We start from the raw sequence: 12,274 nt of genomic DNA on the forward strand, positions 1-12,274 counted from the left end.
CCCTATATTTAACCCACACCCCTAAAGAGAATGTTAGTTATATAGTACCTGCTTAACAATTAAAGGTCACTGGACATGTAGAAAAAGAATATTATTTTAGAGATGATCAAGTCCAAAAATACAATGATACATATAACATTATTTTAGAGATGGTCAAGTCGAAAATACAATGATGCATAGAACATTATTTTAGAGATCGTCAAGTCCAAAATACAATGATACATATAACATTCTTTTAGAGATGGTCAAGTCCCAATTGCAATGATACATAGAACATACTTTTGGAAACAAACTAGCAAACAATAAAATTAACATACATAATACATCTGTGCCAAATTATATCCATACCAGTGGTTGTCTTGTTGAATGCAAACAAATCTTTGTATGCCATTAGTCATGAACGTGACTAATAGTGGCTGTTCTATATGCTAATTGTTTCTCTCTTGCTTGTATTAAATATAGGCAGACTGTTCAGTTAACATTGCTTTCAGTTAAGTGTACTTTATTTGTTTTACATCCCGCAATTTATCCCTTTGTTGGTTCTTGAATATAGAAACGCCCAGAAAACCCCCAATCTTGTTGATAGAGACGCCGACGTTTTTCAACCTTTATACCCGTGGAAAGGATCCGTGATGATGTTGCAGCTACGAACGTTTCGAATAAGCAAATTGCCATTTGTGTTGTTCTTAATATTGTTCTTCAAAACAATTAGCATTGCCTGTACATTTATTCCGTCCAAATTTGTAAACAAATATGCAATATATCAAGTGTATGACATTGTTGCTTTCGACAGATGTAACTATTTATATCACAGCTCTGCGATTCTCTAAATTCCTAAATTTAATGCAATATCAGCTTGTGACGTTTTTTTTGGTACGTGAATAATTTTAAATTATTATGCCGTTTTGCTTCACAAAATGTCTTCATTATTTGACTGATCATATACCCTTTTCACCATTTTATAAAATACTCCAGACTGAGTGGTATGTTAATTATTTTATATGCATGATCGAGTTAGTTTGTTTTCTTTCTTTTAGTGTTCCCATGTAATTTTATATTCTGTAATAAAAGAAACATATGAGTGGTCTATTGACTTTTAATCATCTATTCAGTTTCCATATCCCTATACGAGATATAATCACGGGTATATGTGTAGTGCTCGCAATCTCTTTCACTTTGCAAAATGCTCAACTTCGAGCTGTTTTACAATCAGGAAAGAATATAGCCGTGGATATGAGCATTCGTCCATAGTAACACTCGCATGACAACCAAGTAATTAAGTCGAATCTAATGCATATTATTTGCAATTATTGTTTTGTCGTGTACATGTAATCCATGATATGGTTCTTCTTAAATTCTAGAGGTGATATCTCCGTTTATTGATGAGGAGTATCATGTTTACCAAGTTCCACCGTGAAAATGACGAATAGGTCTATTTGATTTTGCTTTATAAACTGTGTGTATTTGTAACCAACTACACTGACGTATATATGCCCTGATTGTGTCAAAGGAATTTGTAGTGCTAAATATTAATCAAATATTAATTACTGAGTGGATATGTGAATGTTTATGCTGCGCGTGAATGGTCATATCCAGAACTAAGAGCATTCGTGTTTTCCGTCTTGGAGAGAGAGAGAGAGAGAGAGAGAGAGAACAGCCATTCTCCGCTAATAGAGAATGGGACACTGGCAATCACAACAGTCAGTTGATAGCTCTGTCGTTAGCCTCTGCCAATCAACCACACCACTATGAAACATCTATTTTATGATTTGAAAACATGATTTAAAATTATTTTTGTTTTTAATGCTTTTACTAGCTGCTGCATTTATGTTTGTGTCCTTTATATACCATGTGAGGTACTGTAACATATATGTTGTGTCGATTTTTATGACACAGCCCTGTTCTTCGTTAACCACTACTGGATCTTGGTGAACATTCGGCTAATAACACAGCGGGGAATATCACAGGAGCTGCATTTGTGTGAAATCATTTACATCCCAAGAATCACAAAGATCCATTTTCCTGCCCATGATGTGCTGTATACAAAAACGTGTATGGTGTGGTGTAACGGTACTACTAATGCATTGTTGAGTCGGTGAGGTTTAATGTCTGGGAAAGGTTAATTCACAAAAAGTGAAAGACTAGCTATAATGTAGGAGTTGTAGGTGTGTGTTGTTCATCCATCTGCTACCTTTAAATCATCTACGTACGTTTGGATAACAGTTTTGGGGTTTGAATCTTTTGAAATACGTTCGTGTCTCAAAACAAGTTGAGAATTTATGACACTGCAATGCTTCTTAACCTCAATATGTCTGGTGGAGTTATCTCTCTTGAGTGGTGTGGAGTGCCATTGTTTCGTTTCCCCTGTTTTGAAAGGGAATTGTGGATCTTTTTGACGGTATATAAAATATAGCTCCAATTAAATGTATTGAACTAAATAGTTAGTAGAACAGTCTTTGGATAACACTTAATGCAATACAGAGATACCTTTCCTGTATTCACGATGATTTCGAATAACGCTTGTACTTTTTACTTTTGTGAAACGTCACACGCAGTGAAGTCAGTTTCAAAAAATAGCCTTTCGGACAAGGCGAACCGGTGTAAGGGCATTCAGTGTTCTTTTCCGCGATATTGTTCGTATTATTGTTCGTACTGAAAACCATTTACCAGACGTTAAATTTGTACATCTGAATACAGATGTGCATTCCAATATTTTGTTACAGTGGTGCTTAAGCCTGCATACTGTATAAATCATATAATCAAATTTGATGAATCTTTCTAAACACTATAATACACAAATTGCATCACCGATAGATACACCCTGAATATTTTGAGATGAAAATTCCAAGGGAACTGCCACCCCCATCCCCACCCCATTAAATAAAGCCGATGAAGTATTCTTATATTTAATTCATGTTTTAACATACACACAGGGAGGGATGTATGTAGGGAACTGACTATTTCATATATTTTGTTTAGCGCACAAAATTACACTCTGCTTAGTTGATGTGATATTATGCTTGTAGAATCTAGAAATGTTTAATATGTATTCCGTAAGTTTAAAAACAATGTATCGATGTTTTCTTGGGGGGGGGGGGGATTGTATTATTCATTAGTGATTTTATTAACCTTTTCTGATTCCGATGGGTTAATTGGTAACAAAGCTAAGACAAGAAGAGAGAAAATTGATATGTTTATTTCAATGTCCGTTTTACAGACAAATCTTAATTTTGAATGATAGTTTAGAACATATAAGAATGGATTATGTTCATTAGAGTTATGTTGTTGAAGGGAACAGTACTGGTTGATTATATCTATACTATGTGAATAATACATTTCCTTAATCAAAAGATATATACAGTTACATTTTCCATGAGAACTGCCAGCCCCCCACCTCTTTAATAATTTCAGTGAAGTATTCCTATATGTGATTCATGTTTTAAATAGAGAGGGGTGTACATAGTAAGTGACCATTTCTTACATTTTGTTTAGCGCATAAAATTACACTCTGCTTATTTGATGTGATATGCTTGTATACTCTAACAATGTTGCATAGATATTCCATATATTTAAAAACAATGCATCACTGTGTGTTTTGGGTATTATTTGTTTGTTTGTTTGTTTTGTTGCTATTATGCGTTAGTGATTTTATTAACCTTTTCTGATTCTGATGTGTTAATCTGTAACAAAGTTAAGAAAAGAAGAGAGTAAATTTATTTTAACTGTTTTACAAACAAATCGTAATTTTGAATGACAGTTTAGAACAAACAAGAATGCATTATGTTCGTCACAGTTAAGGTGTAGAAAAGAGCAGGACTGGTTGATTATATTTATACTACGTGGGTAATGCATTTCCTTAATTAAAAGATATATACAATTAAATTTTGTCGGGAGGTATAATTTTCTGCATGTATTCATGGAAACAACAACACAAAAACTGCTTCCTTAATGACAACAGCCAACCTTAAAATAATACATATTTTACACACAAACACTAACTGAAAAGAAAACAAAGTAGATATAAATAAATATTATTGGTTTCAACACATTCATTTGGGACACATAGATACATACATACATACATACATGCATACATGCATACATACATACATACATACCGTTCAGGTGGCCTAGTGGTTAGAGCGCCCGTCTCGGAGGTCGTGGGTTCAATCCCCGGCCGATTCATACAAAAGACTTATAAAAATGGTACTAACAGGCGCTCAGCATTAAGAGGTTAGTGTTAGGACTGGTCGGCCCCAGTGTCAGGATAATGTGACAGGGTGGGACATCATGCTACATGTCTGCGGCATGATGCCCCAGTGCTAGGCATCACTATAAACTGCGACACTGCATACATCATAGCGATATGACTGAACTTTTTTAAAGCTACGTTAAAAAATCTAAGTCACACACACACACACATACATACATACACACAAATACATATATAATATGCACATAGGAGAGCTTTACTACACAAAGATTGGAAAACAATATAAACAGATGACAAAGAAATGAAATGTACAAAATTATTTCTGTACACGCTCACATAGTATAGCTTAATATATGAAGACATTACATAGTGAGGGAAGTCATATATTTTTTTAATTGCATATATGTCGCGATTTACTACGTGTTACTAAGCTTCTCTCGGTGCTTTGTCCGAAAAGAGTATGGCGCCAGCCGGGCACAATGATGTTATGGTCTATTTTTAGCACAAGGTAGATTTAAGTACAAGCGCTTGATAAATAAATACTGGTCATTCAATCGTAATAGAAATAACACAATAAGAGTTTGTTTCTTTTTAACAGCCGAACAAAATCAGTTCACAAATTCTAAGATCGATTATATTGAAACATTCAGTACTTTGAATGTATCATCACTTTGGTCGTCTTTCCTTTCTTGGGTACAGGTGTGTTTCTCCAAGAAGGTTCAGGCATGTTCATCAAACCAGGTATAGGAGTACTGCATATACACATCACTTTATGTGGCAATTTAATGCACTCTCAACCTGGATCTCTACACGTTCCTGATGAGCTCTTTCGGTCAATACAACGACCCAAATGGTATCTGCATGTAGGCCTTTCCGTCGCGGCAAAAAGAAGACAAATTGATGAACAGAGAAGAGCAGCTTTCATAATTTGCAACACCATCGTTACTTGAGGCCTAAAATGATAGAAGCTAGAAAATAGACATGTAAAACGATGAATGTATGTAACAAAACTTGATACCTAACACGCATAGTGCTATCATTGCAAGACAAATTACGTTCTTGTGGTGGAGATGTGATCTTACGGCTGCCAATCAGATTCCACCAAGTTAGTTCTCATGTGGGATGATATTATCTTTGCACCAGTGGCTGTGTCATTGTTCCTGGCAAGTGAGTGTAAGAGAAATAAGAATATAATAGTACGACAAAAATAATCTAAATGCGAGTGATCATTTAGGTACCTCATATCCCATAATTCTTACGATCATTAAGATATAGGTCAAATAAATACGAATAAAAACGCTGGAGTCAGTGAGAATATATAAATTGTCTGTATATGTATCATATATTGGAACTGCATGTCTATTTCAACCCTAAGAGGGGTCATTTCCCACGGTTTATGCTGTTCCTGTTTTCTTGCATGTCCTGGTTAAGTTCGTACTTCTAACAGCAAACGTTTTGCAGGTCGTATATGCATATATATGAACGTAACAAGGGCATGAAAGAAAACTTGAGAATGACCCCTCTTTGGTGCAGAAATCGACATGCAGTTGCAATTTATGATGCGTATACTGACAAGGTATATATATATATATATATATATATATATATATATATATATATATATATATATATATATATAAAGGACTCACAGTACTCATTCAGTAAATCTATGCAAACACCATGATGTGACAAATTCAATAACTTTATTTTTCTGGGTGATTATGAAAAGGATATGATCTGCGGCATTTTCTGTACCTAAATCTGTTTGAAACATGTGCTTTCAATAATGCTATAAAGAGTCAGGTACTAATTTCTATAATGAGTATTCCAAACTCAAAACTGTTAAAGAAAATTCAATCAATATAACAATGTCTGTGGGGTTTTTTTCTCTTCAGTTACAACTAGGATAAACTCTCAAAAGACTTTTTTCCTTAAAAAATTACTTACATTGTTAACCAATCCTGGCCAGCTAAACCCATATATACTCTATTTTATATTCACCCATTTCCAAGCTGGTTCCCATGTTTCCATATAATTTGTACCGGTTGTCCTAAAGATATACTGAATATAAACATAATATGGGTACGAGCGAGTTAGATGACATATTGCAGTTCAATCTATGAAATAAATAAATTTAATCACATTTATGAGATTTTTAAAACACTTAATGCTCAAGTCACAAAAGTACGCATAGTTACACATATTACTTGTATCTAAATTTAGAAGGTCCATATGAATGCGTTGTTTGGTAGAGCACACATTCTTCCCGTCACAAAACCTCGTTTTCGACAAAACTTTTTCCCGTCAACGCAATATAGTCTCTGTACAATACAGGAGCAGTACAACGCCAACATAAATATGTGTATTTACTGATGACAAAGCAGATCAGTCATGAATCATCTTTCCTTCTGAATCAAAATGGATATTCACAGCAATCTATTGAATCACTGCGACACTATTCTGACTTTAAACTATCCAAATATAACAGACAAGCATCTGGCAGGTATATATTTAAGCGGTCATCAGAGACTTTAAGGATGACATACTTGTCAAATGCGTTGTAATGTGATTGTATAACGAAAATGTTGTTGGGTGATACCATTAAATATATACAAGAACAAGAACAAAAAAAAACAACAATTACAACAACAACAACTACTACTACTATAATAAGAAGAACTACAGAAACGATAGTTCATATAATTAGTTAAAAAGTATTGAATACATTGTCGTAAAGATTTGCAATATTGACAAGACTGCACCTGGAGTTTGCTTAAGTTTAAAAGTTGCATATTTAGAGAATTCGGTATGAGTTTTTAGTTATATAATCAGGGTGAGTTCGATATATGTGCATTCTATATGGTTCATCCTGGGTTGAACTCTATAGTTTTAGAGAGCGTTTCAATCGAGGGTTCTAGACATGTTCGAAGACTCGACAGTAATTTCAAATAATTCAGGCTTATGTTCTAAGGGCATTGAGCAGTTATTTTCGTTAGCTGTTAGTTTTGATCGTGTACAATTTCCACAAGTAGAATATAAAACTAACGTTTAGCCACCGTACACGAAGGTAACATAGAAGTGGGCCAACATTCTCTCCACTGTGCATGCTGCAAATTTAAACACCAGCCACTCTCCCAGAATTAAATATATCGTACAGCGCCGCCACTGTTATCATGGGCGGTGAATTATATCCGATGGCTCGTTCTGGACTTGCTGGATACGGCTGAGAAATAGTCTCTAGGTGATTCAAAAGAAGTCCAATCACAAGTATCAGTTTAGAAACAGATGGTTTCTCCAAAAACAGTTAACAGCCTTCGTAGATATAATAGATGATGATTTAATTTATTGCTTAAGATATGTTTAAATTTTGAATCGTTTACTTACAGTAAGTATAACAAAAATAAAAATTCAAAGTTCAATCAAAGTGAATGACAAATCTGGAGGATATTCACGGAAAAGGTAAAATGATCAGGAGGAATCTACACATACATAGGATTGTGGTGATGTTATTTTGTACTGCTACATAATGGACATGATTACAAGAATCTCTAATTGCGCCACCCATCCAGCCTGGACATGGGCTTGAAATGCCTTAGTAGAATCTACAATCAATGACTAAACGTTGATGTGGCTACCAAACTTTGAAGTGGTTACCAAACTTTGAAGTGGCTACCAAACTTTGATCTGGTTACCAAACTTAAACCAGTGTTTCTTGAAAATAAAGGTTGCATATCAAAGATTCCATTAAGAAAAATGTGTCTCAACAGTAAAGCATGAAGTTTCAAGTTAAATAAGCATTATTACCTAATCAACCATATATTAGATATTTATGAAATGAATCAACGCAACAATTATACTAAACAATCCCTAGTAGCAGAGATGATGAAATGTAGAAGTTAATTGTAACGGGTTGTTCCTGTGTCAATGGCATCCGATTACACCTTGACCGATGTTGCGAATGTTTACAGACATTACACTAAACTATACCGATTGCACATGCATACGTTTCTGCCTTAATGTTAACATTATATCACTGAATGTAGTGGGGATACATTTTTCAATTTAAATCAGCACATATTTCAAACAAATGTTTGCTTGTATGAATTTGATGATTAGAATGCATTATTAGGAAACACTAGTTTAAACAGTGGAATTGAAGAGCAATCCTACGCATGCGAGTTGGACACCGAAAAATGAAAAACATTAACATATATGATTGGTGGAAAGAGAGAGAGAGAGAGTATGTTACCAGTTTCGGTGTCAGTGCATTGTGAGCTGCTATCTGTGAGAGACTGCAATTGCAGATTCAAAACAGCAGTATTAAAAAAAAACTACTGTGGTAATCATATATTTCATTTTCCTTGGCATTTGAAACTGTAATGGTAACGTTCTGACTCAGACTCGTATCTCAGTTTTCTCATGGATGTTTGACCTTCGTTAACAGCTCGCAGAGAGGTGGGATATATATTTAGTTTTTAATGCGAATTATTTGTTTCCATCTGTATTTAATTTTACTCAAAAACAGGCAAACAATTTCGTTACGCCCTGGACTAAACTGATTATCCAATTCATGTATGTACATTTATTTTTTTTCATGTAAATATAAAATTGGGGAATATATGATGCCTGTCAACCAGCAACGTTGTGAAAACGTGAACAGTAACAACACAGTGATGCATGAACTGTAGATCAATTCCAAAACGTGTATTAGAAATAAAACGAATTCAGGCATCAAATATCTATTAATTTAAGCTGTGAAAACAGAACCATGCTTTCCAGAAATTAAAGTTTAAGGAGGGACGGCATATGTATTCAAATGCCTTCTCACAGTGCAAAGATCAGGTAAAGATCACAAGATTTGTTATAGAATTCAACACAGTAGTGTTCATCAGAAATTTAGAGCACACTTATTTTAGAAGGATATTACTTTCTCACATATCTACAGTATAATAGTACAGTAAAAAAAACTATACATACATAAATACATACATACATACATAAATGCATGCAAACATACATACGTTTATGTTATGAGAAAATACGAAATTAAGTAGGTCATGCAAGCAAACTGGAATAGCCTAAAGCCTTGAGAAGAAAATACGCCGTAGAAAACAATTGATGCGGTTACAGTAATGCAGTTGCTATACACGAAATGTATATAAAACTTTGAAATAAATAGACTATGAATAAAATGATGGATTTGACTGAGTTAGATAATGAATTTCATCTCAATATTTTAAATGAAAGACTATATTCTCATTTATGAGGTTTTTTTAAAAACAACTTAGGACTAAAATCATTCATGTCAGCCTCGTCAAACTAATTACTGGTATTTTAACTCAGCATGTTCTTGATCTTGCTTTGATAGTAGCATAGCACACATTCTCCACATTCAATTCCATATAATTTATCGAGGTCAACGCTTACACATTCCTCAGTTGCAAGTCCCTATCGGTTACAGCGTCCACCTTGGACGCGGGAGGTCGCGGATTCGAACACTGGCCGATTCATCTCAAAGACGTATACAAATGGTACTAGCAGCTGCCACGTAGGCCCTCAGCGATAAGAATGTAGTGTTAGGACTGGTGGGCCTGGCGTCAGGATAATGTGACTAGGTAGAACATCATGCTACATGTCTGCAGTATGATGACCCAAGGTTAGACATCGTTATAATCTGCCGCACTGCACACTGGAGAGATATCACCGACAAATTATGAACTCTACATTATAAGTCCAAATCACATTCACACTCACACAAACAGACACATATGTTGTATTTTTTGTCTATTGAGCATTTCCATCAGACGCAAATGATCGGTTCAGAAGTATTAGTATTGGACATATATGATGTTGTTTATGTTTGTCTATTATTTCAAAGGAGACTTACATACTCTAATAAATTTAGAGTATGCGCACTTGGTTATAGCGCCCCGTTTTAAGGAATTTTTAGATTTCTGTGATTGCTTGTGAGATTATTGGAATTCGGCGCCATGGAAATATTCCTAGCCCAAAATAATGAGTTAATTATTAGAAGCAAACGTCACGGAGTGAAGTGTTAGTGTGTTTCCATGATGTCATGGTTCACTATTAGTGAATTCCGGCCAAAACCGAATGAATGTCCCTGTTGTAAAATAGTCCATATTAAAATCTAGTAGTATACATTGGTGGCGTGACTGCAAGGACAGTATTTACATTATTAAACCGTTAAATTACACAAGGGAATAAATACGAAGGGACTTGGCAGACACCGTGTATGTCGCCATGTGGGCGAATATGGTGCAGTCATATTGGCAAAAATATGCCTGGAAAGCATACGTTGACTGGCCTAAGGTCTCACTGGATAGTTTCCTATTTTGACCCCCGCCCAATTTTTAAGGAAGAAGGCATGAACCTAATTATCACAAGCCTGGCATTTATAAATTCACACATAAGCTAAATATATAATGTGGTTTAGATTTACTTTGAGTTAGGCTTGGAAATAGGTTGGCTTGTTGGTGACTGCCTGTCACAGTTAGATGAGCATTGGAGATCAAATGCGTAACTTGGTCTGCAAATGACCTGCCGACTTGGCTTACTTATTTATGTGTGCCTGCTACAGAGGTAAATATCTAAAAATCTAGATGGTTGAGGGGCGATGAAAAGTATGCTAATTTGTTATAGTACTAGTGAACTTTATTCATGCATAAGGCACATACTGATTCTTTTAGCTGCCTTGTCACAGAAAAAATATTTAAAATAGCTATTTCTTGTCACAAATGAATGTAAAATTTAGGGGTTGATGGCAGTGTTGGTTATCAAAACCACCAGTTGCATCAGGAATTAACCTGATTACTGCAGTCAAAATCTCACATGTAAGCTTTCTACAAAAATCATTAGATTGTATTTATTTGTATCTCCAGTGTAACATTATTCTCATTTTTCTGTAATTGGTCTTTGTCGGATGAAAATTCACCAGATAAACTGTCCAGTGAGACCTAAGGTGGCGGAGTTAAAATATTTCCCATTGTTAGGGGGTACTCATATATTTTCTAATACGTGAACGGTTGGCAGTACGGCAACATGATGAAGGTAAAACATGCAGATGTCCGGTTGGTAGATAGTTGGCAGTTGGGTTTATCTGTGGTCAAGAATTAATTAGAGGAAAATTTAGGTATATAATGGACACGTCGGGCTTACTAATTTACACCTGAAGTTGTATGGAAGTCTTTGGAAAGTCGGGGTGAGCTTATGACTTCTAGCGAGAATCGCTCCAGGGTTTGACAACCGCTCGGTCAAGTAAATACCCGTGTGCGTGTAACAAGAACATTTCTGGTGGCTAGCGGTGGATATGAGAATAGTTATGTGATATGTTGAAAGTAATTAGTTTTTATTACGTATAGAACAGACTATTCCTTCGCAATTTGGAAAGAAAGACGTGAAAGAAAGACGTGTCATATAAAGTTGAAAAACAAAAACACCCCCCAATATAAATGATACAGCACCTTTAAAATTTTCTTTTGACTATTTCGCGATCTTTAGTCTGCGAAAGTAGTTAGATTTATTTTGCTCTTAAAAATATGTTTAATTTGAGTACATATGTCCAGTCAAAACGGAATATTTTATCTAGGACGTAATGTCAGCAGTGATGCAGACAAGCAAGTGGAATTGGAGATGGCTCACGGGTAAAACGAATGTCGGTCAGTCAGAAGCGTCGTGTTACATTGCTGAGACAGGGGGGATAGAATTTAGCAAAACGACTGATTATTCCCAAGATAACTAAGCTGAAATGGTCTAACGATATCAGAATTATTGGTCATAAAATTCTGTGCATTCCCGATTCATGAATTTGGCTGTAGAAAAGAACCGTACATATGATCGCGTGTTTGATAATGCCCCTCCCCCCCCCATCATAAACTATACAGACACAGATTGGACCAAAATAATCATCCATCTCGCCCTATGTTCGTATTATTAAAATCTCATTATTTAATTTTTGACAGACCTACTTCTTCCTCAGCGAAATGAAAAGTACATACATTGGTCTGCGTACTTGTGACTAGCAACCATTAATTAATAAAAATT

At 35.1% G+C, this 12,274-nt stretch overlaps 1 long non-coding RNA gene across 1 annotated transcript; it reads right to left on the reverse strand.

The window, feature by feature from the left end:
• Positions 1-3,180: 3,180 nt before the first annotated feature.
• Positions 3,181-8,516, reverse strand: LOC149772001 (uncharacterized). Its single transcript, XR_016418046.1, has 2 exons — positions 8,463-8,516; positions 3,181-5,166 (listed from the first exon to the last, which is right to left on the reverse strand). It is a non-coding gene; the product is annotated as an uncharacterized LOC149772001 (long non-coding RNA).
• Between the last annotated feature and the right edge of the window lie 3,758 nt (positions 8,517-12,274).

This window comes from Sinohyriopsis cumingii, unplaced genomic scaffold (genome assembly GCF_028554795.1).
Source record: "Sinohyriopsis cumingii isolate HCF-2022 unplaced genomic scaffold, ASM2855479v2 utg001527l, whole genome shotgun sequence".
Taxonomy (NCBI): Eukaryota; Metazoa; Mollusca; class Bivalvia; order Unionida; family Unionidae; genus Sinohyriopsis; species Sinohyriopsis cumingii.